The sequence below is a fragment of the Dendrobates tinctorius genome, unplaced genomic scaffold, assembly GCF_039654945.1.
Source record: "Dendrobates tinctorius isolate UK_male_01 unplaced genomic scaffold, ASM3965494v1 ptg000063l, whole genome shotgun sequence".
Taxonomy (NCBI): Eukaryota; Metazoa; Chordata; class Amphibia; order Anura; family Dendrobatidae; genus Dendrobates; species Dendrobates tinctorius.
Window position 1 is genome coordinate 6083051 of NW_027361731.1, and position 17036 is coordinate 6100086.

A 17036-nucleotide genomic window follows, 5' to 3' on the forward strand; every position below is an offset into this window, starting at 1 on the left:
GACTATTTATGGGCGACGCTTCACTATATGGGCTTTGGCCCGGGCTTTATTGGTTGGGTCAGGCTCTTGTACTCAGAGCCGAGTGCTCGGCTGAGGGCTAATGGTCAGTTGTCTGATCCTTTTTCACTTCATAGAGGAACAAGGCAGGGATGCCCTTTATCCCCGCTGCTGTTTGCTCTCGCGGTGGAGCCATTGGCCTCGAGGGTAAGATCGGATGCTGGCATAGAGGGATTCCGGTATGGGAAGCATGAGGAGAAGGTAGCACTATATGCGGATGATCTGTTATTTTTAGCGGACGCGGACAGATCCTTACAAAATACGATGACACTTCTTGGGGCGTTTGGGGAGATCTCGGGTCTGGTTATTAACTGGGAGAAGTCTGCGCTCCTCCCACTGGACTCAAGCTCCTGCAGTGTGGTAGGTGTGCCGGTTGCAACGTCCCTCCAATATTTGGGCATAAGAATATCCAATAAGCTGACAGACTATGAGAGCCTAAATCTTGTTCCGCTGTTGGACAGGATCAAACAGAAGGTTAAGGCCTGGGCAAAGCTACACCTTTCTGTTGTGGGAAGAGTGAATCTGTTGAAGATGGTAGTTATGCCGCAACTCTTATATGTCCTCCATAACTCCCCTGTCTGGCTTCCTCAGAACGGGTTCCATAAAATTAATATGATTTTTAGAGAGCTCATCTGGCTAAAACAAGGCGCGAGAATTAAACTTGAACACTTGCAAAAACCTAAAGAAGAGGGGGGACTTGCGTTGCCCAGCCCATGGCTTTATTTTCTGTCTTCCCAATGCCAGCATGTAGCGGGAGGAATGGAGAGCGAGTTGGTGGATTTGGTGGGAGGTCAGAGGATCCTTCAATTCCTAGTGGGGCGGGGATCACTGGTGTCGAGTCTGGAGTCGGGTAGATTTCGATCCCTTGCACTCAGGTTTCCTACGGTGCTTCTAATGGTTAGGGTATGGGATAAGCTGATGCAGCTGAGAGGAATACGCGGTCTTACAAAGTACTCCCCCATATGGGACAATCAGCATTTGCCATGCATGAAAATGCTCAGAGGCTTTGCTCACTGGAGGCGGATTGGCATATGGTGGGTGTCGCAGCTGGTGGAGGGTGGGGTTTTTAAAACTTTTGAGCAATTGGGACGGGAATTTCCCCTCCAACGCTCCATGTTTTATCAATATTTGCAGCTGCGTCACGCGTATATGGTACAGAGCAAAAAAGTTGACCTAACCGTACACCACAACGTCATTGTCCATAGGCTTGGTATGCAGGGATCCACCAGGGGGCTGATTTCGATGGTGTATGGTGGCTTACTTGGATGGGTCCTGTCAAGGCATCCTATTGGTGCACTGACAAAGTGGGAACAACAGCTGGGTACGATATCAGCGGAACAGTGGGACTCGATTCTACAGATGATTCCCAGATTATCCCTTAGTGAGCCTGGCCGCCTGTCTCAGCTATATATCCTCTATAGGGCATACAGGTCTCCCGAATGGTTGTTCAGTAGAGGGTTACGGTTGGATTCGAGGTGCCCCAAGTGCACGATAGATAATGCGGACATTTTACATATGATGTGGACATGCTCTTGCCTGCAGATATTCTGGATCATGGTCCTTAGCCTTATACACTTGGTCACGGGACAGGATATTCCCAGGGACCCCACGATTTGTGTTTTGGGTTATGTTGATGAGGTGGGAGGGGATAAATACCTTAAAATTGCTGTGGCCAGAATGCTGTTTGTGGCCCGAAAGTTGATAGCTTATCACTGGATTTCTGCCAAAATCCCCTCAAGAAAAGAATACATCAATAGGTTGAACCTAATATTATATAGGGAAAAGTTTGTGTACCTCAGGAGGGGTGTGCCGCATATTTTTGAGAAAATATGGGAGGGATGGCTGAAGGTTCCAGGCCTGGCTGCCTCAAATCCCCTAGATTAATGAGTGGGCCCTGGAGGTGGTCTCCTGTCGGTTGTTAATCGTCATTTCTCATATGATATGGTTGTGTGATGGAATTGGGTTTATTCGCTATGTACCAGTCCATGTGCCATCGGACAAGGGGAGGGGGGTGTTATGGGGGAAGGGAATGTTTGACAACATGTTGTAAGTTGTACATGCCTGTCATTTCTAAAACTTTTAATAAAAACTATCTGATTAAAAAAAAAAACATGAACATCATTGAGCATGTTTGGGGTAGGATGAAAGAGGAAGCTTGAAAGACAAAACCAAAGAATCTAGATGAACTCTGGGAGGCATGTACGACTGCATTCTTTGCTATTCCTGATGACTTCATTAATAAATTGTATGAATCATTGTTGAGCCGCATGGATGCAGTCCTTCAAGCTCATGGAAGTCACACAAAATATTAAATATGACTCTAATAGCACAACAACTTCATTCACCAATGTTATGCAACATATATTTGTATTTTAAGTTAATTATTTGTTTGAATATCACATTACTTTCTGTGGGCGACAAAACATTTGTCTTGCCAAAATCTGACCACTCTGTGTCCATTAACCCCTTTCCTACATTGGACGTACTATTCCGTCCATGTGACCTGGGACCTAAGTCCCAAGGACGGAATAGTACGTCTAGTACGATTAGCTGCGCTCACGGGGGGGAGCACAGCTGATCGCGGCCGGGTGTCAGCTGATTATCACAGCTGACACCCGGCACTGTGTCAGGGGTGGTCACAGACCGCCCCTGACACGTTAACCCCTGGCACACCGCGATCAAACACGATCGCGCTGTACCGGGGGTTAAAGGGAATCATCGGCAGGGAGGGGGCTCCCTCCGTGCTTCCCTGCAACCCCCACAGCGGCGCAATGTGCAGCGCTGCTGCGGGGGTCTCCTTTCCTGCAGGTCCCCGGATCCAATATGGCGGCGGGGACCTCCGGGGGCCTGCAGGAAGCTGGCTTCCTCAGTGCCTGCAAAGCGCAGGCAAGGAGGAAACCTGCACACTGCCTGTGACAGATTGCTGATCTGTGATGTGACAGATCAGCGATCTGTCACATGACAGTTATGTCCCCCCTGGGACATTGTAATAAAGTTAAAAAAAAGTGTAAAAATAATTTTTTAAAAATCACTAAATAAATTGTAAAAAAAAAATATACCCCATTAAATTCATTTTTTGAAAATAAAAAAAAACAATAAAAGTACACATATTTGGTATCGCCGCATCCGTAACGACCCACCCTATAAAACTGTCCTGTTAGTTAACCCCTTTAGCGAACCCCGTAAAAAATAAACGAAGCAAAAAAATAATGCTTTATTATCATACCGCCGAACAAAAAGTGCAATAACACACGATCAAAAAGATGCATATAAATAACCATGGTACCGCTGAAAACATCATCTTGTCCCACAAAAAACGAGCCACCACACAGCATCATCAGTGAAACAATAAAAAAGTTATAGCTCGCAGAATAAAGTGATGCAAAAATAATTATTTTTTTATATAAAATTGTTTTCATTGCATAAATGCGCCAAAACATAAAAAAAGACCTAAATGAGGTATCGCTGTAACCGTACGGACCCGAAGAATAAAACCGCTTTATCAATTTTACCGCACGCGGAACGGTGTAAACGCACCCCCCGAAAGAAATTCATGAAACGCTGGTTTTTGTTCATTCTGCATCCCAAAAATCGGAATAAAAAGCGATCAAAAAATGTCACGTGCCCGAAAATGGTACCAGTAAAAACGTCAACTCGTCCTGCAAAAAATAACTCGCATGACTCGGTGGGTCAAAATATGGAAAAATTATAGCTCTCAAAACGTGGTGATGCAGAAACTATTTTTACAATAAAAAGCGTCTTTTAGGCTACTTTCACACTTGCGTTTTTTTGCTGCGCGTTTTTTGCACACACAAGCGCATGGAAAAAACGCATCATGCATTTGTGTGCATTTTTTGCGGGATTTGGTGCGTTTTTTAAAAAAAGCGTGCGTTTTTTAAAAAAAGCATGCGTTTTTTGCACATACATGCGCATTACAATGCGCACCCATAGACTTCAATGGGTGCTTTGCTGTAAAAAAAATGCATTGCGTGCACATGCGTCTTTTGGGGGCAAGTTGGGAGCACAAAAAATGCAACAGGATGCATTTTGTGCACCCGAGCGCACACTACAAAAAACGCATGCGCATACAAATGTGCGCATACATGTGTATGCGCACATAAGCACACCCCATGTAAAATATAGGGTAAAAAACGCATGCGTTTTTTTTGCGCTAAAAAACAGCGCAAAAAAACGCAAGTGTGAAACCAGCCTTAGCGTGCAACAGCTGCCAAAAATAAAAACCCACCATAAATAGTAAATCTAACCCCCGTTATCACCCCCTTAGTTAGGGAAAATAATAAAATTAAAAGAAAATGTATTTATTTCCATTTTCCCATTAGGGTTAGGGGTGTGTTGGGGTTCAGGTTGGAGTTATAATTGGGGGTTTCCACTGTTTGGGCACATCAGGGGCTCTCCAAATGCAACATTGCGTCTGATCTCAATTCCAGCCAATTCTGCGTTGAAAAAGTCAAATGGTGCTCCTTCCCTTCCAAGCTCTGCCATGCGCCCAAACAGTGTTTTACCCCCATATATGGGGTATCAGCCTACTCAGGACAAATTGCAAAGCAACTTTTGGGGTCCAATTTCTCCTGGTACCATTGGGAAAATAAAAAATTGGGGGCAAAAATTTCATTTTTGTGGAAAAAAATGATTTTTTTATTTTCACGCCCGGGCGTTATAAACTTCTGTGAAGCACTGGGGGGTTCAAAGTGCTCACCACACATCTAGATAAGTTCCTTGGGGGGTCTAGTTTCCAAAATGGTGTCATTTGTGGGGGGTTTCCACTGTTTAGGTACATCAGGGGCTTTCCAAACGCGACATGGTGTCCGATCTCAATTCCAGCTAAAAACGTCAAATGGCGCTGCTTCCCTTCCGAGCTCTGCCATGCGCCCAAATAGTGGTTTACACCCACATGTGGGGTATCAGCGTACTCAGGAAAAATTGCACAATAACTTTTAGGGTCCTGTTACCCTTGGAAAAATAAGAATTGAGGGTGAAAAGATCATTTTTGTGGAAAAAATATGATTTTTTTTAATTGTACGGCTGTACGTTATAAACTTCTGTGAAGCCCTTGTGGGTTCAAAGTTCTCACCACATATCTAGATAAGTTCCTTGGGGGGTCTAATTTCCAAAATGGGGTCACTTGTGGGGGGTTTCCACTGTTTAGGTACATCAGGGGCTCTCCAAACGTGACATGGCGTCCGATCTGAATTCCAGCCAATTTTGCTTTGAAAAAGTCAAACGGCGCTCCTCCCCTTCTGAGCTCTGCCATGCACCGAAACAGTGGTTCCCCCCCACATATCAAGTATCAGCGCACTCAGGAAAAATTGCACAATAACTTTTGCCGTCCAATTTCTCCTGTTACCCTTGGTAAAATAAAAAAAAAATTGAACCTGAAGTATTTTTTTTGTGAAGAAAAGTTAAATGTTCATTTTTTTTAAAATATTCAAAAAATTCCTGTGATGCACCTGAAGGTTTAATAAACTTCTTGAATGTGGTTTTGAGCACCTTAAGGGGTGCAGTTTTTAGAATGGTGACACTTTTGGGTATTTTCTATCATATAGACCCCTCAAAGTCGCTTCAAATGTGATGTGGTCCGTAAAAATAAAATGGTGTTGCAAAAATGAGAAATCGCTGGTCAACTTTTAACCCTTATAACTTCCTAGCAAAAAAAAATTTTGGTTCCAAAATTGTGCTGATGTAAAGTAAACATGTGGGGAATGTTACTTATTAAATTTTTTGTGTGCCGTATCTCTGTGATTTAAGGGCATAAAAATTCAAAGTTGGAAAATTGCAAAATTTTAAAAATTTTCACCAAATTTCTGTTTTTTTCACAAAAACGCAAGTTATTTGAATGAAATTTTACCACTAACATGAAGTACAATATGTCACGAGAAAACAATGTCAGAATCACCAGGATCCATGGAAGCGTTTCAGAGTTATTACCTCATAAAGGGAAAGTGGTCAGAATTGTAAAAATTGGCCCGGGAGTTAACGTGCAAACCACCCTTGGTAGTGAAGGGGTTAAATGATCAATATTTATTCGGACTCCCATGACAGCACCACGAGAGAGGGGATCCGCCCTTCGGGAACAGGAAACCTACAGATACAAAAGGGCGGCACCTCTCCCACGCATCAGTTGGTTTCCTGTTCCTGAGGGGACGGGATCCTGCAGATGACCGGATCCCAGGCCGGCCGGCCGGTACAGGTAGCGAGGGGGTTTCCTACCTTGGCCTGGTGCGGAGCTCCTGGAAGACGCCACGGTGGCCCAGGATGGGTGGCACGGCGGTGGCGTAGACAGCAGGGAGCGGCGTCCGGAGGAGGTCCGTCTCCATAAGCAGACCGCGCCGGTGAGTATGCCCCCCCCGGGGACTCCCAACTCCAGCGGCGCGATCGCGGTGGTCGGGGGCGGCTGCAGGGCGTTGGGGCCGGGGAGCGCTCCATAGTGCAGTGCCCGGGCGTCCCGCGTGACTTCCGGTCATGCCGGAGTCGCGGTGACATCAGGGGGCGGGGCCGGGGGGCGCTTCCGGGTCGGCGGCGCACTGCGCAGGCGCAGGGACCCAAGATGGCGGCGCCCATCAGGAGGACTCCGGTAAGCGCCGGTTCTCCTGACCGGAGCAGCGCCAGCTGGGGAGGGAGGCCCGATTGGGGGGGCGCGGCAAGGGAAGGAAATCTGCTGTCCGGAGGAGGAGGAGTATATAGGCAGGACCCTGGATGGGTGCCTTGCCTGGGCCACATTATTGCGTGCAGTAATGGAGAGGCAGCAGCAGCAAAAGGAGCAGCAGCAAAAGCAGCAGCAATGGCGGCAACATTGACAATCTTCAATGCCGCCCCTGGATGACCTTAGGCAGGTTAAACAGAAGAAGAAAAAATCCCATGACAGTAAGGAGCGTCCGGGACGAAGTGACCAATCCAGTCATAAAGGCTCCTCTAGGCGGACAGGAGCATCGACTGAGAAAAATCCTCCTCATTCTCCGGTAGTTGATTGTGGCACTGGTATGTGATCTTCGTGAATGCTCACTCAGTGACGGGGCCTCCTTCTGTGTTTTATTATAGGGGAAGAAAGCTACGTGTAAAACCAAACACAGGGAATGCGCACTCTGTGCATGCCTGTTACCAGACTCATGCCCCAAAAAGTTGTGTCCCCCCTGTATCCAGCAAACAGTGGCGGAGGAGTCGCCCGCAGTAGCAGCATGTTTAAGGGATATAGTTGGGGCAGAGATGAAAGAAACCCTAAAATCCCTGTCCCAGCCAGAAAGTTTAAGGGGTGAGGACCCGGTGGAGTCGGATTCCTCGACAGAGTGGAGGAGAAGCAAGGACTCCCAGGTTTCATCTCTCTCGTCCTCCTCAGAAGAAGAGGACTCTGGTCGGGTTTGCCTGCCACTTGACTGAGTAGACAAGTTAGTGAAGGCAGTCAGAGGGACAATGGAGGTGGAGGAGCCGAAGCCTCAATTATCCATGCAGGATGTCATGTTCGGGGGACTGGAGCAGAAGAAGCGTAGAGTCTTCCCACTAAACGAAAAGATTCAGGATCTGATCCGCAGGGAGTGGAAAAAGCCAGATAAAAGAGGGCCGCTACCACCAGCCCTCAAGAGGAGATATCCCTTTGACGATTCAATAATAAATACTTGGGACAAGGCCCCCAAATTAGATACAGCTATTGCGAAGGCATCAAAAAGATCCTCATTACCCTTTGAGGACATGGGGTACCTTAAAGATCCTCTAGACAGGAAGGCAGATACCTTCCTTAAAAATACCTGGGAGATGGCAGCCGGTTCCTTAAGACCAGCAGTAGCATCAACATGCACGGCCAGGTCCATGATGGTCTGGTTGGACCAGTTAGAATCACAATTAAAACAAGGAACATCTAGACAGGCGATCCTTGGGGCCCTACCGATAATCCAGGATGGCGCAGCCTTCCTAGCAGATGCCTCAGCTGATGCAGTCAGAATGGCCGCCAGGGCGGCAGGGCTTTCTAATGCAGCTCGGAGAGCCCTGTGGCTAAAGTGTTGGCCGGGAGATATTCAGTCCAGGGCGAAACTCTGCACTATCCCATGTGAAGGGGAGTATTTATTTGGAGCAGTCCTGGACGAACTGCTGGAGAAGGCTGGGCATGATAAGAAAAAATTCCCAAACCTTTGGTCCGCACCTTACCGACGTCCATTTAATAGGAGGAGATTCGGTCAAGGGAGACGGCGCAACCCTTCACCTAATAGAGACCGTCCCAGATGGGAGGATAGAAGGAGAAGAGGTACGGGTTTCATGTTCAGGCGCTCATCTAGAGAACGAAAAAGACAGAACCAATGACTAGCAATTCCCGTGGGGGGTAGACTGTCATCCTTCCTCCCAGCATGGTTACAGGTCACCAATAGTGACTGGGTGCGGAAGGTGATATCCACCGGGCTCAGGTTGGAATTCACTCAGGTCCCACGGGATACCTTTTAAACCAACACCTTTAAGATCTTCACCCCTCGAACAAGCGGCCTTAGAAGCAGAGGTCTTGAACCTGTGCCTGAAAAATGTCCTGATAGAGGTTCCAGAATCTGAGAGAGGAAAAGGGTTCTACTCTCCCTTATTCCTAATCCAAAAGCCGGATAAAACATTTAGAACAATTATTAATTTACGTTTCCTTAATGAATTTTTGGTTTATCGCACCTTTAAAATGGAGTCCATCAACTCGACAATAAAGATGCTGTTTGAAGGGTGTTTTATGGCAGTCGTGGACTTGAAAGACGCGTACTATCATGTACCTATACACGCAGATTTCCAGCAGTTCCTGAGGGTGGTGGTATCAATAGATGGTGTAATCCGTCATTATCAATATAGAGCCCTGCCCTTTGGTCTTTCAGCAGCGCCTCGGGTATTTACAAAAATAGTGGCCGAAGTTATGGCTCATTTACGTGAAGTTGACATCTTAATTGTCCCATACTTAGATGATTTCTTGATCGTGGGAAATTCAGTGGGCCATTGTCTATCTCAGATAGAGGAAGCTAAGTCCAGATTAGAGAACCTGGGATGGATAATAAATTAAGAGAAATCCCGATTTCAGCCCTTAAGGGTCCAGAGGTTTCTGGGCTTGCTGTTAAATTCAGAAACTCAGCAGTGTCTGTTACCTGTAGAGAAATTACGGCAGATACAGCAGCAGGTTCTTCGGGCAATCAATAAACCCTCCATGACCCTCAGGCAGGCCATGTCCTTGTTAGGCTCCCTAACCTCGTGTATCCCAGCCGTCAAGTGGGCACAATTCCACACTAGGGCCCTTCAGAAAGATGTCCTGGTTAATAGCAGGACCTTAGAGGGCTCCTTGCAGGGTCAAGTATTGCTAAGCCCCTCAACTATTACATCTCTTAAGTGGTGGCTCTATGACGGAAACTTAGCCTCGGGGGTGCCCTGGGTGATGCAGATAACCCGTGTAATTACCACAGACGCCAGTCCTTGGGGTTGGGGGGCCCATATGGAAGACATAGTGGTTCAGGGACAGTGGGACTCCGATACTGAGACCTCATCTAACCAGAGGGAGCTGCTGGCAATTGAGTTGGCTGTTAAAAAACTCATTATGTATCTACAGGGCCATCACGTGAGGATACTCTCGGACAACCAGGTAGCGGTAGCCTATGTCAATCACCAAGGTGGAACCCGCTCCGACGCCCTAATGCGGATAACAGAACGTCTCCTTCAAATAGCCGAAAACATTTTTTTATCTTTGACCGCGCTCCACATCAGGGGGAAAGACAACATGAAGGCAGACTTTCTAAGCCGCAGGGAGAATGGGCTTTAAACTTAGACATCTACAACCAGATTGTCCACAAATGGGGTCAACCGGAGGTGGACCTCTTTGCCACCAGAGAAACAGGAAGGAAAAAACTTTCTGCTCCCTAAATCCCAGGGAAAATCCACTGGCCGTGGACGCCCTCCTAATAAAATGGAACTTCTCGCTGGCTTATGCTTTTCCACCTTTGAACCTTCTACCTCTGGTAGTGAGGAAGATCAGGGAAGACGGGGCAAAAGTCATATTGATTGCCCCCTTCTGGCCCAGAAGGACCTGGTTTGCATGGTTGAGGACCATGTCAGTGAGCGATCCCTGGGTACTGCCGAACCTTCCAGATCTCCTCTACCAGGGGCCAGTCAACCACCCACAAGTAGCGGGACTCTGTTTGACGGCATGGTGTTTGAGAGGACAATATTGAAGGATAGAGGTTTCTCAAAAAGTGTAATCGATACTCTCCTAAAAAGTAGGAAACAAACCACCACAGACATCTATGCTAGAACCTGGAGGCAATTCCTGTCCACCTTTGAGTTTAATATCAGTGATGGATTACCCATAAAACAGATTCTGGAATTCCTCCAGAAGGGTCTCGAGTTGGGCCTTTCCACTAGTACATTAAAAGTATAGGTTTCAGCTTTAGGGGCCCTATTTGCATGCGACATTGCCGGCAACCATTGGGTGGCGAGATTCATTAAGGCAGTTACCAGATCGAGACCCATACACAAGGATAGGTGTATACCTTGGGACTTAAATTTAGTCCTGACAGCCATGACAGAGAAACCGTTTGAACCTCTGGACTCTGCTTCACTAAAGACGATATCACTTAAAACAGCATTTTTGGTAGCAATAACATCTGCACGTAGAATAAGCGACATACAGGCACTTTCCAGATTGCCCCCTTACACAGAATTCTTACAGGATAGAGTAATCCTAAGGCCAGACCCGGCATACCTTCCCAAGGTAGCATCTCATTTTCATAGGACACAAGAGATAGTTCTGCCTTCCTTCCTCCCTAATCCAACCAATCCTAAAGAACAAAAACTCCAGGCTCTAGATGTTAAGAGATGCCTACTTAAATATTTAGCAGCCACGGTTCCCTGGAGGAGGGAGAACGCATTATTTTTATCCTTTCAAGGCCCCAGGAAAGGGTGTAGAGTGTCAAAGCGCACGTTAGCGAGGTGGATTAGGGAGGCTATCTCTCTTGCCTACACAGCAGGTGGCGGTCCGGCTCCACAGAACCTGAGGGCGCATTCCACTCGTGCCATGGCTTCATCCTGGGCAGAGAGATCAGGAGTATCGATTGACCAGATATGTAAAGCGGCCACCTGGTCATCTCCTTCCACCTTTTTAACCACTATCGGTTAGACATGGGTGCCTCCACAGGGCTAAGGGTGCTGCAGGCTGTAGTCCCTCCCTAAGTTAGTTTACATCTCTGTAATTCTCTCGTGGTGCTGTCATGGGAGTCCGAATAAAGTATTAAGTTACGTACCGGTAGCGGTATTTTTCGGAAGCCCATGACAGCACCCTTAGTTCCCTCCCTTGTTCACGTATAGGGGTGTACCCCTTTTAATTATTGTTTCACGAATTTACCTTATGTGGGAGATGGTTTAAAGAATTGTAAATAGGATAGATAGGTTGTATATATTGTGTATATGCGGTGTACTAACCATGGTAGCCTCTCAAGCTCTGTAATCCAACTGATGCGTGGGAGAGGCGCCGCCCTTTTGTATCTGTAGGTTTCCTGTTCCCGAAGGGCGGATCCCCTCTCTCGTGGTGCTGTCATGGGCTTCCGAAAAATACCGTTACCGGTACGTAACTTAATACTTTCTGCATTGGTGTCAATTTATTTTCTTAACCTAAACCACATTTCGGAGGGTTTCAGCTTCCAAAAGAATAATTAATACAACCAATGGATGAATTTAATGTCAGGTTATAAGCTTTTATTTACATAACATGGATAAGCGACATAACTTCTGTCAAGGAGTGTAAAGTGTATAGTGTCAGTGTACAGGTAGCACACTGACTCACCAGTGATGTCTCTAGCTGAAGTCCTATATTTTTGCTTTTCTTTTTCATGCAGCGCAGACCGCCATCACTTCTTCCAGCAAGGACTCATCTCTGCATAAAATAACAGTTACCTACAGCACGGCTTCCAGAGCACATTCCCCTTTTTTCCTGTTCTTCTACACTACACATCTGAATACAGATATGCACCCACCAGTAATACATAATTGGTTATTATGCAACCCACCATTCCATATATAAATTATAATACGCCACTGAGCCCCTTCTAGCTATACATAGCCACTTTCCCCACCTAATATATAAAATTAGCACCTGTACTCTCTCCACCAATTCATTACCAGTCACTGCATACTCCACGCCCCTCCCTATGCCCCTTCTGCCCCAATTCATTTTCATGTCTTCTCACTCCCACCCTCTATTCATTATCAACAGCTCTACCCCCACATTCAATACATTTACTCACCCACCTGCAAAATTCATTATTTACTCTCTCCCCAGATCATTTGCTATCCCCACCCACCACCTTCAATTCAATTGTTTTCCCTCTTAACACACTCTCAATTCATCATTTGCAGTCTACTGTCCCCTCCCCCACTTCATCATTTGTAGTCCCCTTCCCCCACTTCATCCTGTGCAGTCCCCTTTACCCCATGTCATCCTTTGCAGTTCCTTTTAACCCCTCACTTCATGTGCAGTCCACCTTTAACCCCCTCCCAACATCATGTGCAGTCCCCCTTTAACCCCTTCCCAACATCAGCAGGTGCAGTCCCCCTTTAACCCCACTCCCTACATCATGTGCAGTCCCCCTTTAACCCCCCTCCGCACATCATTTTCAGTCCCCCTTAAACCCCCACATCATCATGTGCAGTCCCCTTTACCCCATGTCATGCTTTGCAGTTTCTTTTAACCCCCACTTCATGTGCAGTCCCCCTTTAAGCCCCTCCCCACATCATCATGAGCAGTCTCCCTTTAAACCCCCACATCATCATGTGCAGTCCCCCTTTAACCTCCCCTCTCCACATCACCATGTGCAGTTCCCCTTTAACCCCCCTCCCCACATCATCATGTTCACACTGCACCCAGGGTTGGAGCCGCAGGTATCATCCATCACTTATCTCTGTCCCTGCATCTAGTAAAGTTTTCCTAAACTTTCTGGGAGTGCGGTAGCCGGGAGCAGACTCACCTAGTGCTGGCTGCTGACATTGGCTGGGCTGGCAGGACTCCCTCGCAGCACAGTGATGTGCAGAGTGAGCAGCACAAGTCCCAGCAGCAGCAGGAGCTCCGCTGCCAGCCGCACCATCCTCTTGATGCATCCAGCTTTCAGTGCCTTCTCGGCTGCACCCCCGTTCTCCAGTATCGGGGGAACGGCTGAGTGGAGGAGCCGCCGCCTGCACCACTACCACCACCGCAGCAGCAGCACTTGGGAGCCACTGTGGGACAGGATGGAACAAGTCCCCTGGGAAAGCTTCAGGAGTGGGCAGCGGCGGCGGTGGGCTTTTCAAACTTCTGCACAGGCCCTAGTGCGCACTCTACTGCTTCTCCGCACTGACGAGGGCTGCGCTCACGAGCTGATGCATGTCACCGCGGTCCTGGTCAGCGCGTCCACGGAGAGAATACGCGCACACCAGGGCCTGTGCAGAAGATTGCAGAGGGTATTTGCCCGCCTGGGCAGATTAACAATCCAGGCCTGCTGACTTTTCAGTTTGTATTAAAACTTATTTCAAGGAGGATGTGATAAACTACAGGAAAACCATTACACCTGTGCCATGATATATCTCTAAGCTGTATGTGGCTGATGGCTGTAATATACATTTATTCACCCCTGCAGGAGATGTGTTGGCATGGCTCAAGCCCTGGATTCATGGATTCACTCCATGTCATAAATTATATTGTTTTCGATCCTAATAAATTCAGATTACTGCACAATCCCTCCTGAAATGGGGAGCAATATTATTTTCTCTAATCTTCTGGTCAGGACTCATAGTAGCTCCAATGCTCCACCATTAATGAGTGCATCTCCGGTTTACTGTTGGAGCTCTCCCCTTGTTCATACATTGTTGTTGAGGATGTAATATATATATATATTTCTTTATTCTGTCTTTTTTTACCTGTTCATTCTGTTTGATAGCTTGATTGTGGTGGGATTGTCCTGCCTCACTTATGTGAGAAGGACAGAATACAGAATCAGAAGACACAAGAGTAGTCAGTAAACTGGCCACGGTCACAACAGGAGACAAATACACAAGCCGCGAGCTGAGCACAGAGGACTGAACCAGAGGAGAACAGCGCTGTATCTGGCAGATTCCGGCCATATGCTTTGAGCTTTAGTAGGGTGTGGTACTTTCCAATCGGCTGAAGTAGGAAGCAGATTACTCCAGCTGGACCCCAGGAACAGATCCCAGATGAGATTGGACACACCATATGCAGGAGCCCTAATATAACTAAATGACAGAAAACCAGAACAGTCAAAATCCCCATAAAGTGATTCCATTTTATAAATTAATTCACTGAGGGTTATAATCTATAGGAGGACTGAATATTTTCACTCCACAGTCACTTTCCGGAAATTAACATGCAGTGGATGTTGGAGAGTGAAAATTACACATTTGCCATTTTATTACCCAACACATAGTGCCCAGATTGTGCTCCAGGAGACACACGCTATAAATTAAGTGGGTTCTTCTCACTATAATATTGCTAAATACAGGGATCCTAAATGTTGTGTGAGCACACTGCAAGACTCAGAAGTGAGAGCGGATTTTGCAGGATTCTTTTATAGAAACCTTGTTGCTTTTCAACAGCCTTTCAGCCACTAATAGTGTGGGAACCTCTGTTTTTCCATTGACAGATGATGGACCTGAGTGGGGACTTGTTTTTTTGTGAGATGAGAATTGGTATTATTTTCGCCTACATAACATTGATTGGTTTCTTTTTATTTGATAATTGGGAGGCAGAATGAATAAAAAGTTGAACTCAGACTCAAATAGGCTTTATTGGCAGGAGTAAAATACATTTACCGTTGCCAAAGCAAGGAAAGTAAATGTGACAGGCGAGTGGATTGGGATCACCACACACTACTGGTTCATCCTGCAAGGTATTCTATGAGACTGTGAACTGTCATTGTCTTGGTAAATAGTTAAGTAGCTTCCCATTTTTATGAACAGTTTAAGTAGAAATATTCAAAAATATAAAAATCAAGGATATTTTATTAAAAAATAATTGTTTTTTGTCTTAGCAGATGACTGTACCAGGAGAATAGAAGGACAGCTGACATCTCCAATTTTTAAATCTGATGATCTTGAGATCCTACAAAATACAACTGAAGTGACTGCTGTTACTCCAGATATACCATCATCTATTCACAGTAAAGATCAGTCATCTGATCCTATGGAACAGGTCCCATCTTCTGATTCATTACCGACTACTAAGGAAAATCAAAGTCACAAAAGAGGCATTAAAAAACATACAGCTCCTAAAGCAAAGAAGTCCTATTCATGTTCAGAATGTGGGAAATGTTTTAACTGGAAATGGAATCTTGATGTACACCAGAGAATTCACACAGGGGAGAAGCCTTTTTCCTGTTCAGAATGTGAGAAATGTTTTAACAAGAAAGGGAATCTTGTTACACACCAAATAACTCACACAGGGGAGAAGCCTTTCTCCTGTTCAGAATGTGGGAAATGTTTTAACAAGAAAGGGAATCTTGTTACACACCGAATAACTCACACAGGGGAGAAGCCTTTTTCCTGTTCAGAATGTGGGAAATGTTTTAGCAATAAATCAGATTATGTTAAGCACCAGAGAATACACACAGGAGAGAAGCCTTTTTCCTGTTCAGAATGTGGGAAATGTTTTAGCAATAAAATAAATTGTGTTAAGCACCAGAGAATCCACACAGGGGAAAAGCCTTTTTCATGTTCAGAATGTGGGAAATGTTTTGCACATAAATCACATTTTGTTTACCACCAGAGAGCTCACACAGGGGAGAAGCCTTTTTCTTGTTCAGAATGTGAGAAATGTTTTGCACGTAAATCACAACTTGTTAGTCACCAGAAAACTCACACAGGGGAGAAGCCTTTTTCCTGTTCAGAATGTGGGAAATGTTTTAACTCTAAATCGGTTCTTGTTAGTCATCAGAGTAGTCACACAGGAGAGAAGCCTTTTTACTGTTCAGAATGTGGGAAATATTTTACCCGAAAATCTGTTCTTGTTAGTCACCAGAGAACTCACACAGGGGAGAAGCCTTTTTCCTGTTCAGAATGTGGGAAATGTTTTAACTGGAAATCGGTTCTTGTTAGTCATCAGAGCAGTCACACAGGGGAGAAGCTTTTTTCCTGTTCAGAATGTGGGAAATATTTTAACCGAAAATCGGTTCTTGTTAGTCACCAGAAAATTCACACGGGGGAGAAGCCTTTTTCCTGTTCAGAATGTGGGAAATATTTTAACCGAAAATCGGTTCTTGTTAACCACCAGAGAACTCACACAGGGGAGAAGCCTTTTTCCTGTTCAGAATGTGGGAAATGTTTCTACCAGAAATCACATCTTGTTAGTCACCAGAAAACTCATACAGGGGAGAAGCCTTTTTCCTGTTCAGAATGTGGGAAATGTTTCTACCAGAAATCACATCTTGTTAGTCACCAGAGAACTCACACAGGGGTGAAGACTTTTTCCTGTTCAGAATTTGGTAAATGTTTTAACCGGAAAGAGCATCTTGTTAGTCACCAGAGAACTCACACAGAGGAGAAGCCTTTTTCATTTTCTTAATATGGGAAATATTTTACTTGGAAATCAACTGTTAATAAACATCAGAGATGTCACATAGGGGAGAAACCTTTATGTTCATAATGTTGGAATTAGAGTTGAGCGAAACAGGTCGGCCAGATTCATAAGTCACCGACTTATGGCAAAGTCGGGTTTCGCCGACCGAAACCCGACCACAGCTTTAAGTCAGCCATGCTGTCGGCAAAACGAGCGCCAAAGTCGGATTTCCCAGAATGCTTGCATGTGACTTTTTTCAGCCACTGAGCAAGGACGTACACTGTGGACAACGAGATGACATGTGTAGCATCCGGGGGGAGAGAGTTTTCGAGCACTTTAAAAAAGCGGTCCGGCATGTAGGTGTGTTTACTGTCCTCCACTCCCTGCCGACTATGCTTCCCGATTGACTTGCATTGGGTTTCGTGTTTCA

At 45.9% G+C, this 17036-nt stretch overlaps 1 pseudogene; it reads left to right on the forward strand.

Annotated features, from left to right (window-relative positions):
• Positions 1-16726, forward strand: part of LOC141094235 (uncharacterized) — a 29397-nt pseudogene extending 12671 nt beyond the window's left edge.
• Positions 16727-17036: the final 310 nt, after the last annotated feature.